The sequence below is a fragment of the Diabrotica undecimpunctata genome, chromosome 10, assembly GCF_040954645.1.
Source record: "Diabrotica undecimpunctata isolate CICGRU chromosome 10, icDiaUnde3, whole genome shotgun sequence".
NCBI classification, from domain to species: Eukaryota; Metazoa; Arthropoda; class Insecta; order Coleoptera; family Chrysomelidae; genus Diabrotica; species Diabrotica undecimpunctata.
In genome coordinates this window covers 37,828,002-37,844,011 of record NC_092812.1, presented here as the reverse complement: position 1 = coordinate 37,844,011, position 16,010 = coordinate 37,828,002, and the positions used below count along the sequence as shown (strand labels likewise).

At 30.5% G+C, this 16,010-nt stretch overlaps 1 protein-coding gene across 1 annotated transcript in view; it reads right to left on the bottom strand.

Annotated features, from left to right (window-relative positions):
- LOC140452074 (tyrosine-protein phosphatase non-receptor type 13-like) overlaps window positions 1-9,217 on the bottom strand; it is a 40,784-nt gene extending 31,567 nt beyond the window's left edge. Inside the window, exon 1 of the mRNA XM_072546121.1 lies at window positions 9,062-9,217. The gene's annotated coding sequence lies outside the window, so the exon portion shown is untranslated. The remainder of the gene's footprint in view (window positions 1-9,061) is intronic.
- Window positions 9,218-16,010: the final 6,793 nt, after the last annotated feature.

The following is a 16,010-nucleotide window of genomic DNA, read 5'->3' as shown; positions in this document are numbered from 1 at the left end:
GTACATCGTCTACGTATCTCCACCAATACAAAAACTGTTTGAATACGGGATATTTTGAAATATTTGTTCTAGATGACCCATAAAAATATCTGATAGTAATGAGCTTAGTCATGATAAGTCCTACACTGTTATTAGTATATATTTGATTATTAAATTCAAATTATTTAATAGGAATTTGTCATTAACAAAAATTATACCTTTTGCAAAAAGTTTAAACTTAAATTGGTGATATTACTAGCCACACTTGGCAATGCAATTTCTTTGGTATTCATTTATCCAACTTTTAACGAAACTAATCGAATGATAACTCGGTTAAGTGGCAGCACTTGCAGAACACATAAACCCCATAGCGTTAAAATATAAAATTTATACCAATATCAAGATACTATTTGAGAAACGTCATAAAATTAATAATGATTATTGTATATTAATAACAACTTTGAACGGGATATAAAAGTGCTATTCTTGACGGAAGATATATTGAGTGAATCTTCGTGATCATAATTATATTATTATTTAAATTGTTAAGAAATGCTTAGATCATTTTGGTAATTTCCTTCAAGGTCAACATCAAAACGCAACAAAAGAAGGAATGTTAATAATAAAACTATTTGATATATATATACATATATATATATATATATATATATATATATATATATATTGTTATGATGTATTGTTTGTTTGAATGATGAGCAATGAGTATTTTTTAATAATATAGGGTTTTTATCGCGGTTCTCAAAGAATTAGTTTGTAAGTACTTTTTTAAATTATCTTTATTATATCTATTATGAAACACACATATATATCTAACCTAGCCAATGTAAATTTAAAATAAACTATCTTTAAATTGAAATTCTTATGAAACTAATTAAATTCTATAGACAATGTAAAATTTAAACAAAATATCTTCAAAATTGAAATTGTTATGACACTAACTAAATTATATTAACAAAATTTTGTACCTTTCTGTCACTGAATGCCTAAATGAACTGTTTTCCACTATATAGATTATAATCACCACTCAAATGTCTTCTTCTTAGCTTCGGTTATCCCTGTTTTTGTGAAATTACTTTTTTCAATTATCAGCTTCCACCAATTTAAGATATTTTTCTTCACAGCATTTATAAACCACCAAGCAAACCAGCAACAGCATTTATTTTTATTCTTCTTTTCAATATATCAATATCCAATCACCAAAATATCATTTAATTTTAATATTCAATTAATACTTCTTCCATTATCATCATTTATACATAACATAATTTTTAATCTTCAATATTATTTTCTTTATACTGTTTCTTAATATTGATTTAACTCACTATATTGAACAATTGTAACTGATTGACTGCCTCTAACTAATTTTCATACTAAAAAAACTCATAACTAACTGAATCGACTTTCTTACTAAACTTTCTGACTGCTTGACTTAAACTTTCTGACTGCTTGACTTAAACTTTCTGGCTGCTTGACTTAAACTTTCTGACTGCTTTGAATCCAAATCACCGGGTATTTATATCTTTTTGGATGTTCTAGAACCATCTGGTAAGAAATCATGTTCCATTTGTTCTATTAAATACATGTCTGAATTTTCTGGAACAAACCATTTCGCAAACAAAGCCATCTCCGGTGATCTAGAGAATTCCTTACTTATCTATCGAAAATTTTGTTGGCATTTAGGCTTTTCAGATCAGAGTATACATTTAAATCAGTAACTTATATAAATTAAACATTTTAATTTAATAAATTACACATTTTAAACAACATATTATCATTATAACCCCACTTTATATTCGTAATTATTCTTAAACGTCACTTCAGAGTATGTATATCTGGTTGCCTAGTCACATGGCTCACTTAAATATATCTACAACATCATAATTACTAAAAAAATACTTTTTATATGCTAATTTCTTAAAAATGCCCTCACATAAATATATTTTTATTAAATTCTCTAGTATATAACTTCTTAAAATAACCAAATACTTGTTATATCTAAAATTATCTAGTATATAACTTATAAATTATTTTCTTTAAACACCAATCATATCAATATATATATATATATATATATATATATATATATATATATATATATATATATATATATAAGGTTAACGCGAGTGAGTAATGAAAGTAAAATGTAATTGCATGTCTCGCAAAACAGGAAAACAAAAAAAAAATGGGTATATCGATGGAAGACAACCGTAAAGTCTTCAGTATGGTGCAGTCAAGTTAGAAAAGGAGCATATTAACTAACTTGGAGAAGGATCACTACAGGAGCAATGCGACCAGTTTGTGGCATTAGAGTTAGAACACCTATACTTGTCCAGAGTGACTCGATACTGAGGCGTAGGCAGATTGAGACCTCAGTGCCGTTTGACGGTTCTCGTATTTCTAGAGAACAGGATACTGGTACGTCACCAGTCAGGGTAGTAGGCAGATTTAGACCCCGAATTCGAACGGAACCATATCCCTGTTGATAATGACTCCAAAATGGGTGATAAGACGTCGAGTTTTAAATTTTCAAGTAGTTCTTCCCGAGAACTTGGTAATTTTTATTTATATGACCGCTGAAAACAATTTATGATGCTATGATGAATGAGTGCTAAATTGGAAAGAGGTAATAAGAAGTATAGAGGTCTAGAATATCTTGTAATATCCAAGTTCTTATCATAGCAAAGAAATCTTCGAATTTTCGAAAATGAGTAGCTAGAAGATATCAAAATATTCAGCAATATTTTGGGACAGATAAAAGAAAGATGAGATAAAAGAAAGAAAAAGTCTACGCCCAATATAAAAGCCATAAAATCAAGTCTTTTGTCAAGGTGTAAATAAATGGCTGATTGGAATAAGAAAGAGATGGAGAGATATATCGAGGATTAAATGGGCAGAAAACGTAGAAAGCAATCTAAGCTACTAACTAGAGAAGAAAAGCACAAAAATGAGGAAGATATAAAATACAAACGTATAATAAGAAAATAGTAACAAATTTGAAAAAAATTTAAAAATAACTAAAAATTTTAGTACAATGTAGTATCGCCGGTGCAGCGATAGAAGAACCATTCAGCCACCCTGTAGAATAACGCGAATGGACGTCCTTGAAGTTGGTGAAGTGTATATCATTTTCATTTATTGCAAGATATAAGAATATCCTTTTAATACATTCATGCAGATATGTAATTATGGTATTTAAACAGTTTTACATAGCGCCTCGTCTATATGTTGTAATACAGAATTATGCCCATATGGTTCGTCAAAATGCCAACAACCTACATAGGTACATACAATGTTTAGTTGAAAAATTTACAATTTGTTTTATAATCATAACTGATGTACACAATTCTTGCAGGAACTAATGGAATTACCGTTTTTGTACTTCTTCTTTCAGGTGACTTAAATAACGATAGCCTTTACGAGGGCTGTCCTGAAAATACTCTTAGCACAAAAATAAAATCATCATGATAATTATCGGGTTTTATCTTTCGTATTTGGTGTTTTCTTCTAATGACTTCATACTAACCAACAGAGAAGTATACCCCTCTTAAATCTTAGACGTGCGGGTATTAACCTTTGCGGAAATAGGAAGTGATCACAAATTAGTAGTAGTGATCACACAACCAAGATACATCACAAAAATACCAGTTGAGTACCTACAAGACGACTCAACAAAGTACTTATACGAAAGCAGAATAACAGAAGCAATACACAACACAGAGTAAAGGAGAGCTGGTTCAAAATGAAAAGCCAATATTCTAAATGCTGCAAAGAAATCTCTCGACGAAAATATAGTAAATAGGAATAAAAATTTCCTCAACAAAACGCCATGATTCTGTAAAGAAGTAAAAGAAAAATGCAAAGAAAAAAAAACAGCATATCTGAAATACATGATACATGAATATATAAGACACTACATGCATATAAAAACTATAAGAGAGTTCGAAGTGAGACACATAGGCTTGTTAGAACAACCAAAAACAACTACTGGAACATGACTTCTACGGGTTACCAAAGAAAATGTGAAGATTTATACGAGGACCGAGACAAGAGATGAGAAAAATTATATAAGTTAACGACACTGAGACAAACATGTGGAAGATTACTTTCAGAAGACCAGCCGACAACAGCAGAACCAAAAACACCGGAAATTGTAACTAATGAACATACCAGAATAAGCACAGTGGAAGTGGAGAATAGAAAAGCTGCAGGCATAGACCGAATAGCAAATTATTAAAATATGCGTGCTATTAAAATATTGAGGAGTATTGATGATAGATCAATTATTAGCACAGCTCATCAACAAAATGGTTGGAATGGTACATGATGGTAGAAACTCATTCTTTTTTTAATTTGTAGGATATTTTATATCATAGTATTTTTTACAAAATTTTTGGCGGGAAATTCAAATCTTTAAACGCTTTTAAAATTTTTAAAATTTTTTTAAAATAAAACTGACTCAAACTTAACGCCAAAAAAATATGTAATACTTTTTGAGTATCAAATTATCTCCATGATTTAACATAAAAATAATAGTCATCAGCAAGGAAACGACCAGATTTAAAATAGAAATTGACGGAACCAGCATTGAACAGATTTATTTTTATTTATTAACAACAATTTAGGCATCACACTATCCAGTTAAGGTACTGTAGAAACAGGCGTAAAAAATACAGAAAGCCAATAGAGTAACAGGATATCTAAACAATGGACACCATGGAAAAACAAACACATTAGGATATAACTATGATGTAAAGACAAGAATTTACAAAACAGGTGTCAGATCAAATAATGACATACATGGCTGAATCGAGATCGGAAACATCCAAAATAAAACGGATACTAGAGACAACAAAAATGCAAATACTAAGAAGAATCCCAGGAAACATACTAAAGGATCGAAAAAGAAGTGACGAAATCTGAATACTTAATAAGATGAAAGACTGGAACGATCATCTAAGGAGAATGACAGAGGGTGGTCAAAATAGCAAGAGAAATCGCCGGATAAAAATGTGAGCCGACCACGGAAAATACGAAGAGACAATATAACATGAAGGCACCATCCAAGGAAACAGAAACAGGTGGAATTTCCTGATAAAAAGGTAGAAGAAGAAGATCTCAATTCAGAAAAGCAAAACAATAGCAATCAATCAGCCAAGAACCAACCTGATGTCGTCAGCATTGAATAAATAATAGAAATAAAATACACTGTTCAGCTATGGGGGCCTGGAAGATAAGTGAAATATCAAATAAAAAAGCAAAGGCCATTGGAAAGAGCAGATATGAGAATGCTGAGAAGAACTACAGAAAATACGCTGAGAGACCGAAAGAGGAATGAAGACATCAAAAGAAGATGTAACGTACATGTTATAATTGAGTCAATACTAAACAGAAAAAAGAATGGAATTTACAGCACAAAACTCGTCGACATAGTTGTGCATATGCCTTCCCAAGATCAACGAATAGCGTATGCGTTTATTTCTCATTTCTATATTTTGTCTAAGTAAAATTGCATCTGTTGATGATTGCAGAAATAATTGTAACAGTTGACTGATGTATTTATTTTTAGCATTTAAATGTTTCTTAAAGGAAATGGAAGGATTTAATGTTATGCGTTCTATTTTACTATTTTACTGGAACCATAACATTATTACAACTGCCCACACACATACGACATTAACGGCTGGAATTCAGTTACGAAAAAAAAAATTAGTCACTCGAACTCTGCCATCAAAATAATCCAGCATTTCGGCTAGTTGTTTTCGAAATGAGTCATTGTTGTCTACATGGCTTTTCGAATAAGCAAAAATTTATATCGGGTCGACATTAACATTGTTATTGATATATTTGCAGTTAAATAAGTTAGTATAAATAATATTTATTTATTAAAGATTTCCTTTAAGTTCTCTATGGAATACGTAAATTATAGGAAAAAGTTTACTCTGAAATTTTTATTTGACTTTTATTTATAAATAGTGGATGGTTTTTTACAATAAATTTTTAATTAGTTAAGTACAAAATACCGTAAATCCTTGAGATAGTTAAAAAGACCTACATAGTACATGGAAATAAGCAAAAAAAAGACCCTGTTCGGGACCGACACATCGAGATATATGTATGACATTTTTTTTAGTTATAGGCCTATATAAAGAAAATATATATTATGCCTTCTGCAAAGATTTCGGCAGATTTTTTTAATTGGTAATAACTTAGTGGAAAAAATGACATTTTTTCTATTTTTTGCTTACCACTGAAAAGCTTATTATTTGAGGTAAAATTATTAACTTTATCTTTTAAAACATAAAAAGCTGTAAAATGGTGATTTCTAAAAGTTGTAAAATTAATTTGTTGCTTCAAAAACTGCAAAATAAGACAAAAACGTTATTTGTTTATAACTATTGTAAGGAATCAATTTAGGCATCTATTATTCCACCCAAAGTTGGGTATTGTGGGCCTTAATAAACTCTCAAAATTTCAGATCGATCCATCAATTATTTTAAAAGTTATTCTATTTGTGTACATAACAGGAATATGGCAAATAACACGTGCATCTTAGAATAAAAAAGAACTTTTATTATTTTTCTTCGTCGTGGTAATTGCAAGCTGCTTAGGAAAGAATAATAACTAAAAACACTAAGATCAATGAATTGCCAACTCTTGTTTACCTAATAAACAGTCAGGAGAGGACACCAAAACTTGAACTATTAGAACACCAGATAGAAGAAAAATTGACGTATTTAACATAAGGTGTTGAAGAAGAATATCTTAGACAGCTAGAGGCACAGACAAATCAGTTCTAGAGAATGTTAATCATCCAAAGCTTCTCTCTAGATTCCTATTTACAAGAATATGAACCTTTTTTGGGCAAGTCACTCATGACCAAATGGGCATGAGAGGAAACCAGCGTAAAATAATCAATAAGCCCGTAAGAACAAGAGTATTCACATGTTAAGGTATGCATAGTAAAAGAGATTTTAATAACCACAAAACGGATAAGAATCAAAATAATCTCGAACCATCTCTTTTTTCTAGGATGTTTATTTGCTTTTTATACTCGATCTCTCACTTAGCTTTACACCTTTGATATTCTTTGGCATTTCAAGCACATTTTGAACTTCCCGAATATTTATATAAACTTCTCCGTTTGTGGTTAATTCTGATGTTCTAATGTCATTTATGATCATTCTACATATAGCTCCTTTAGATAGTCAATCCATGTATCCTTTTCCTTTTTTCTGTCGACCATAAAACTCATGCTCCATTTCTATTGAAAAACAGAAACTGGGTACTGGGTTCTTATTGTCGTGTACTTGTTTTTGATTACTTTCTTGAAATTTATTTCAGGTAAGCTTTTTCTCCTTCTTAACAAGTTTCCTTATTGGAAAAAAATTGAATTGCATTACAGCATTGGGAAAAATGTATTAAACTGCCTTTAGAGCTTAAGTACCTACGTATATCCCAGTCAATTAAGAAAAAAGCTGGAAAAAATGATATGAGGGGTAGCTGATGAAAAATCAGTGAAGACGTACAGCTGATTTTGTTTTGTTTTTTTTTTAAACAATCCTAAAAAGTGAAAAACATAGTTTTTTGCCTATAAAAAGATTCTTATACATTAGAGACATAAATTTTTCAAATAAAAGTTGTAGATCATAAAAATTTCTTTATTTTGAGAATTTCTAAAATAAAATACATAAACAATTGACCGGTATAATTTTTAAACACCCTATTTTTGTATTAATATATAAATGATTTTTTTTTGTAACTATCTTGGTGAATTCTTTATGTATTTAAATTTAGAAACTAGAAAATGGAAGAACTTTTTAAGAACTACAGTTTTTATTTAAACCATTTTTTTCTAAACTGCATAAGAAACGTTTTATAGATAAAAAAAATATTTTTCTTTTTTGAATATTGTTTAAAACAAAAACAAAGGAAAATTAGCTGTACATCACAGATTTTTCATCAGCTATCCCTCATATACCTTTAAGATACCTTCAAATATCTGTATTAGATTCTTACGTAAAAACAATGATTTTTTCACAGGTAGACTGGTGTAGTAAGTAATAAAGATGCAATACCTGTTACCTGCAAAAAGTTTCTGCAAACATATCTCTATACAAAATACGATGTCTAACTTAACTAAACTCAATAGACCACAGGAAAATTCTCAGCAACTGAAATCAATACCATATTAAACTAAAATGAATCCCAAAAATCTTCCTGATATACCTAATTTTGTTCGGATTAACATTCTGAAACAAACTGTTGGTTATAATAACACTCACTATTTTTTGAAACGATTTCCGGAGTGGAAATCGAAACGTCAAACAACAATTAAAAATGTAATTTTTATTACCATCAAATGAAGTGTAATCCCATATAAATATAATGTTTAGCTTGACATACCACAACAAAACAGTTTCAAAACCATTCTGGAAGAACTCTTATTATCTCACTCAGTTAGATAATGCACTATAAGTATAGCCATAGCGATGTCAATCGATATCTATCTTCGATAACTAACCAAGGTATCTATATAGCAAATTGTCACATTCGCTCCCAGATCTAACACGAAATAGTATCTATGTGTTATAATGTTCTTAAACATACTCATTTTATCGTGCTCAAAGAAAAATTCTTAGATGTGCTTTAAGCTCAGTCCATCGAAGAATCTCAAAAGCTTGTGAAGCTCAAAATTAACATCGTAAATCCAAAATTAAGTCTAACTCAAATTAAAAAGTCCTAGAAGATCATGATTTTCTATCATATTTGTAGATTATGTTTTACGTTCTTACAAAAAGCGTAATATTAATCTTAAAATATTAATGTGGTTTTTTTTCAAAACAAATTTATGTCATACCCTAACTACTTTTGCATTGACGCAAAGTTCATTATTTGCTGGTATGCAGAAAATGTGCAGGATTGTGAACTTAATCTATTTTAAAAATATCCAAATACACGTGCTTAAGGTAGTGCATTCTAAAAATTCAAAAACAAAAAACTCCCGCTATGCATGCAAAGAATTTCCAAGAATTAGTGTGAATCAAAATGAAAGAAAAGTTACCTTTTATTGCAAATACACCGAATCACAAACATTTGATGTTTATTACAAAACACGACCAGTTGACATTATGCGTGTGTGCACAGATATCGAGAAACTCAAAACACTTCTGCTAACGAACATACGACAATATGTGCACTTGCCAAATACAACGAATGAAGTAACAGATTAATATGTGTAAGTCACTGTGGCGTACCTAGGCGCTGCCCCGCCACTTCTAAGTTTTTGTGATGTTTTTGTATTATGAATAAGGAGGTCTTTTAAAAAGGTTTATAGTCGGCAAATATAAGAATATTTAGATTCATATATGTATTATATAAGAAGTTTATGAAAATAGTAAATAACTTGAAAATTAATTAATAAAAATATTATTGAAAATTTAATATGTTAAGATCTATACTGCTCTGCTAAGATAAAGGACAGTATCTACAAAACATCTGTTTAGTAGATAAATGGAAGTAAAGTTTCAAATTGGATTATTATACTTAAAAATGGATTATTTTCCTTATATACTTTTGTCGTATTGTCATGTGTGGTACTAGCTTGCTTTAAAAGAATTAAATCGCTACAATAAATTCATCATCATCACTGGCTCGACAACCCTTTTTGGGTCTTGGCCTGTTCTAGGATTCTTCTCCATTCCGATCTGTTTCGTGCTTTTTTTTCTCCAGTTTTTTATTTTTAAGGTTGTTATATCATTTTCTATTTGTTCTAAGTATCTCAGTTTCGGTCTTCCTCTTGTTCTTTTTCCTACTGGCACCTGTTTGAATATTTTGTTTTGGTATTTCGCCTTTTTCCATTCTTTCTACATGTCCTATCCAACGCAGCCGTCCTATTTTGATGAATGTTATAATATCCGGATCCTGGTATATTTTGTATAGTTCAGAGTTGTATCGTCTTCGCCATATTCCGTTTTCTTTTGTGCCCTTATATATGTGTCGCAAGATTTTTCTTTCGAAGGTGGCTAACAACGTTTCCTCTCTTTGCACAATAAATTAGTGTTTAATAAGAAATATCACTTACTTCTTTTGTGGCTTAATAAATGCCAAGCAAAAAGGCAGTATATGCTCTTTTCCTTAGCAATGTAAAATTAAAAAAAGCAGTAACTACACTTTTCTTTTTTTTTTAAGAGATTTTATTAGCTAGTTAAGGCTAGAGGTCTAAAAAAATTATAAAAATATAAAATTCTCAAAAAATTGTCTTTAACATGTAGGTAGTCTCTCCCAGAATACTTTTCTATTTTCTGGAATAATTTGTAGCACTTGAAGTAACTGGTCTTTTCTTTCCCATGGGAATTTTTTAGGTGACACTAGTTTGGCTGATTCTGGTATCCCAGTCTTCAAAATCCTCGGTTGCAAGGAATCAAGCTTCTTGAAGTCTTCTGATTTGTCATACGTGCTTTTATGCTGTAAGCTATGTTTACCTCTTTCAAACTTCATGTGAACAATATCTTTGAGATATAGTCTGTCTGGCTTGGCTCTCATTTTCGCTTCAGACTTCCAATTTTTCCACACAAAAAAGTTATCAACGCTCATTTTAAATACATCAACATGTCCTTTATTGGCAGCACATACAGCATCAACATAATCATCGAAATCGTAAGTTTTTTCTGTGCTTTTAGTGACAGTTCTACCTGGTGATGAAAACTACCTGCACTCATAAAGGTGTGTCCAGGCTCGAAGTAGTAAATTTGAATTTCAGTAGCTTTCACTGCCGTTGAGTTTACTATTTTAATAAACAATGTCAATAAGCACCAATTTTTATGCTACGCGCTACAATTGTGTAACCGCAACGCAAAAGTTTTAGTATCACGGTAATGGTGAAAATACATTAAAAGTACTTGCAAGATCTTCTTCATTTCTGCCAGATATAGCACAGTGCCACAGAACTGCTAGTAGTTTAAGCTTAGACTTTTTCCCCACAGGGGCAAATATCTGGTTATATGTTGTGAGGTGTGGTGCAAAGATGATTTGCTTGAACATTTCAAGTCAAGGTAGCATAATTATCTTTTCTAAATCTGCACTAAATATAACTTCCATTCTTTTTGTAGTTTCGTTAATTTTTTTTGCAAATTCTTTGTATAATGTCCTGCTCTCTTTGACTAGTTTGTCATGGATTTTCCAAGTAAATATCACAGTCTTAAAACAAATTATCCCTATTATGGTTGTGCAAATTAAAGTTTTAACACTCCTCATTCCCTAGTCTTGCAAATGAAATTCTGCGTTCTTCCAAGATACGTCTGTACAGTTCATATGAAACACCTAATTTAAATTGTGGGGGTTTGATAATGAAGTCACTGTGCACAAGTTTATTATTCAAATTATTCGGTAAATATCTAACTTTTGGAGCATGTTCTCTACTGTAGTCTGATACTTTAGGATGGAAGGTCTCAAGCTTATATTTTCTGCGTCAGTCGAGGAGGCAAGTTTTATATGTCTTCACGTTTTAAGTTGATGTCAACGGTCAGTTCCTCTAGTTTATAATTCAGCATATCTTACAATCTTCTCCAGTGGTACAATTTCTCCTTATAAGCTGTCTGTTATATACCGGTCGGTCATACTGCAGCGAACTGGCTGAGTTTACATCCAGATCCAGTGTTATGTTCAAAAGAAGACAAACGAAAACATATTCCTTTAGAAAATCCACACGTGTTCTAAGAGCTTGTGAAATTACCTTGTATTTTTACTCTGTAGATTACTTTAATAGAATTCTTTAAAAATTATCCACGAAGTTAACAACAAAAAAATAGATCTACTGGTTTGACGATGTACAAAGAATGCCTGATATAATTATTACTCAAACAAATAGAAGAAGAAGACGAGGAAGACGGAAGTTGGAAAAGTAGATTATACGAAGATTTGAGAGATCAAAATATAGAAGTTGCCTGGAATGATAAAGATGGCTGGAGATAAGATATCGGATGATGTTCTCTATTTTCACGAGACTTTTTTGGCTGGAAGTCATATGTTGTAAACCCTTCGTACTCGTACTGCAGCCAATTTTACGAATTGTAATCATAATAATGGAAATAAGAAAACATATTGTGATCCCTGCCTGTTTCGTAGAAGGTACATCAGCAGCATTTAGCGTATGTCTATGCAATGAAATTTCTGAAATTCTTTTAGTTTGTCAGTTATTAAAAATGTGTTGTCACCAAATCGCAAACTTTTAAACCTATAGTTTCTCAAAAATATCGTGTTTAGACAAAATTAAATTATTAAATCATTGTGCATGTACGCCACAATACGTCGGAGAGATGAAACTGATCATGGTAAGTTCAACAATACTTCAAAACAAAATAGTCGATATGTAATGAATTGAATATAAAGAAACTCATCGAAAATAGATTCATAAATTAGAACTTCATAAAAAAAAAAAGAAGAAATCACAAGCAGCCTACAAATTTTAATGCAAACACACAATTTATATAATAAAAGATTAATTTAATCGTTGATTGAAATATTAGATATATAATATTAATAACCCCTATAATATTTCAATCAACGATTTAATGCAACTTTCATGGTAAAAAATATTTACCTCTCTCCTGTTATTCGTGTTGCCGCGCTCATGGCGCTTTGGCGAATGTATTTGGGAAGTTATAAAGAATAGATTATAATATCGTCGGTTTACTGCCAAAACCAGATAAGTTACATTTTGTTAGTTTTGTGAAAATCAAGTTTAAAAGTTTAAGCCTACAGTAAAAAAACTACATGAACGGAAACATTTAATAACCGATAAAATAACAGAGTGTGGTACTGTGAAGATAATTAACGCCAAAAATCAGAAAAATAATTAGGAAATGTTAAAAAATTTAAAAAAATGCAAAAAAAATCTGTACTTAACCTATTTTGCCTGAACTGATTAGCGTAATTTGAAACTTGTCTTAAAGTATCTTTTACTTAAATGTCAACTTCAGGATCACTATCTTCAAGTGCTGGTTCAGGAATATTGTCTTGAACATCGTCGGAGGATGGTAAATTATAATAATATGAGTGAAATTCATCTGGAATCACACCCGATTTGCAAAACTTCAATAAATCTTGTTTTTTTTTTGGAACTTATAGATAGCATCTTCGTATACGCGTCCTTTGGCGTTATTTCTTTCAAATTAGGTATTTTTCGACTTCTCCCAAAAACGTTTATCTCTTTGTATTCTGAGGTATGGTCATACCTATACTCAAGGATTCCTGGTTTAGCCTTTTGGTACCGAAAACGCTTAACTTTTAACCAGTTTACCTTTTCGTTTTTCATGTCTCTCGTTTTATTTTTAATAAGCTTAGAAAGGCCTTCTAGGTCAACAAAATTTTTATATTTGAGTTCCTGCACAACAAACGGTTTCTTTTTTGATGATGTTGTTCTAGCCATGCGAAATATTGTTAGCCAATCATACATTATATACACAGGAACATACTTCTGGGCTCGTTCAATGGCACTGTGGATACTGTCCACTTCCATGTACCTGTATCCACTTTCCAGAAACTTTTGCCCTATAATTATCAAGTCGGAAAACACTGCTAATGCATTTACACTAGTGGGAAGCTGATTAATATAAGTAAAGAGGCAGGTGCCAATTTCTAAGCTACCCCTTTTTCCATGAAGCTCTGTATATTATATGGAAAATATGGAACTATGCATGTATTGCTATACACTTTCTTTCCGGACAGGAGGTGCAATTGAACCCCCTTGCACCCCGCTGACGACGCCCATGTCTAAGAACTAATATATTTTTACTATTTCTATACTGTTTAAGTATAAAAACATAAAAAATCTCAAAACCTATTTCTTTTAAAATAGTCTCGATTTTCATTTATAAACTGTTATTAAAAAATTGATATCTTTAAAAATCAATGATAAATAGTTAACACGAACATCCTATGGGATATTCTAAATATTATCCAATGTTTATACGGTAGATAATTAAAGTCAGTTTATCTAGACACTATTTTTCTAAATTTATAATAAAATTCTGGCCTAATAAAAAAAATTAATTGGTGTAAAGAGTAATCAGCTAGATTCGTAAGTAAATTAGAGTTTTATAGATGGCGTTTTAATAAGTTCCAAGTAGAGTAACAGTCATTTACATTAAGTCTTATAGAGAACGATTTTTGGTTGTCCATTAGTGATCGGACCCATTGGTCACATTGTCTGCAGCTTCCATAGTAGCCATACCCAACCCGTCATTCTGAACCGGACATCAATGCAGACGTACATATTGTATTGACGTACTGTCTGAAACTACAAATACAGCTTTAATTAACGTACTAGTCTTGGCTAAAAGTTATAAGACACTGTACTAGGACAGAGGTCCGATTCCTTGGGTAGTAAGGGAAGAGGTAATTCGAAGCTACTACCGAACCGGTGTGTCGTGTGTTCCGACAGGCATTACATGCCGAGAATCATTGGTTGGCTTTATGGCTGAAGTTACAGGTTTTGTGACCAATGTTAAAACAATATAAACATAATTACAATTTGCACTTATTACTAGATACCACTAACGGAAACCTGGGAATTCCTGTGGTTGTGATCACCTAACAGAGTTAGTGGATACGATCTAACATGAAGAGTCCCTCCTCCAAAACAATGTTTCACGAAGAAGTAAAGCGCATAATAGAGAAAAAGGTAGGTACAAAAAAAAAAACGCGCAGTTATCTCAAAAAAAAAATATTTACAGGCATTTTTGATCTAAGGCAAATGTTTTAATATTAATTTCAAATTTTTAAAACTGTATCTCAACAATTAAACGTTTTAGGCGAGCTTATTTCTATATCACAATTTTTATATTAAAAGTAACGCGAAATCTCTTACGTAGTTTTATTGGGCTAGTTCGACCCTTATTTTGTGTGTCACTCAGTCACTCTGTTGACTCTGTTTAATAAGTAGTAATATGTAATACACCACACCATCCCTTATTAGTAATTTCTTATTTGGATTCATAACAATAACGAGATATTTTTGCTTCAAATATATTTTTAGTAAATGTTTCGCAATTTTATATATTATTGACTTTAAACGCTTTAATTATATTTAAAATGAAATCGATTTTCATTAAAATAACTGTTTTATCGCACAATTAAATTAAGTATTGAAATAAAAATAAAATTATATTCAATAAATGGATTCCTATTATAACTGCTAGTTTATCTCAAAGATGTCGCTGAAATTAAGGGCGGTACACGCGTTCAGATAAAATGTGGAAATCAATCAATCAATATATATATATATATATATATATATATATATATATATATATATATATATATATATATTGATTGATTGATTTCCACATTTTATCTGAACGCGTGTACCGCGCTATATATATATATATATATATATATATATATATATATATATATATATATATATATATATATATATATATATATATATATATATTAACTAAAATTTTATTTTGAGGTTGCAGTCATCAATAGGGCAGGATAAGTAAAACACTTTGTTCATTTATCTAGCTTTCGCAAAATTTATTAAGGATATTATGCTAAAATATGGTTATAATTATTTTATCAGTAAATACAATGAAATTAAAATTAAAAAACATTGTATAAAACTAGAAAAAAACTTCAAACTCAAAATAAAACTTTAGTTTACATAACTACATAACGTGTCAGTCAATAATACCTAACTACTTATATATATATATATATATATATATATATATATATATATATATATATATATATATATATATAAAATATATATATATAAAATATATATATATAAAATATATATATATAAAATATATATATATAAAATATAAATGGAAAAGGGTAATGCGAGTGAATAATAAAAGTAAAATGTAATGGCATGTCTCGCAATACAGAAAACCAAAAAAGGTATATCGATGGAAGGCAACCGTATACAAATTTCTGACTATTGGTTGTCTTCAGTACGGTGCAGCCAAGTTAGAAAAAAGAGCATGTTAACTTGGGAA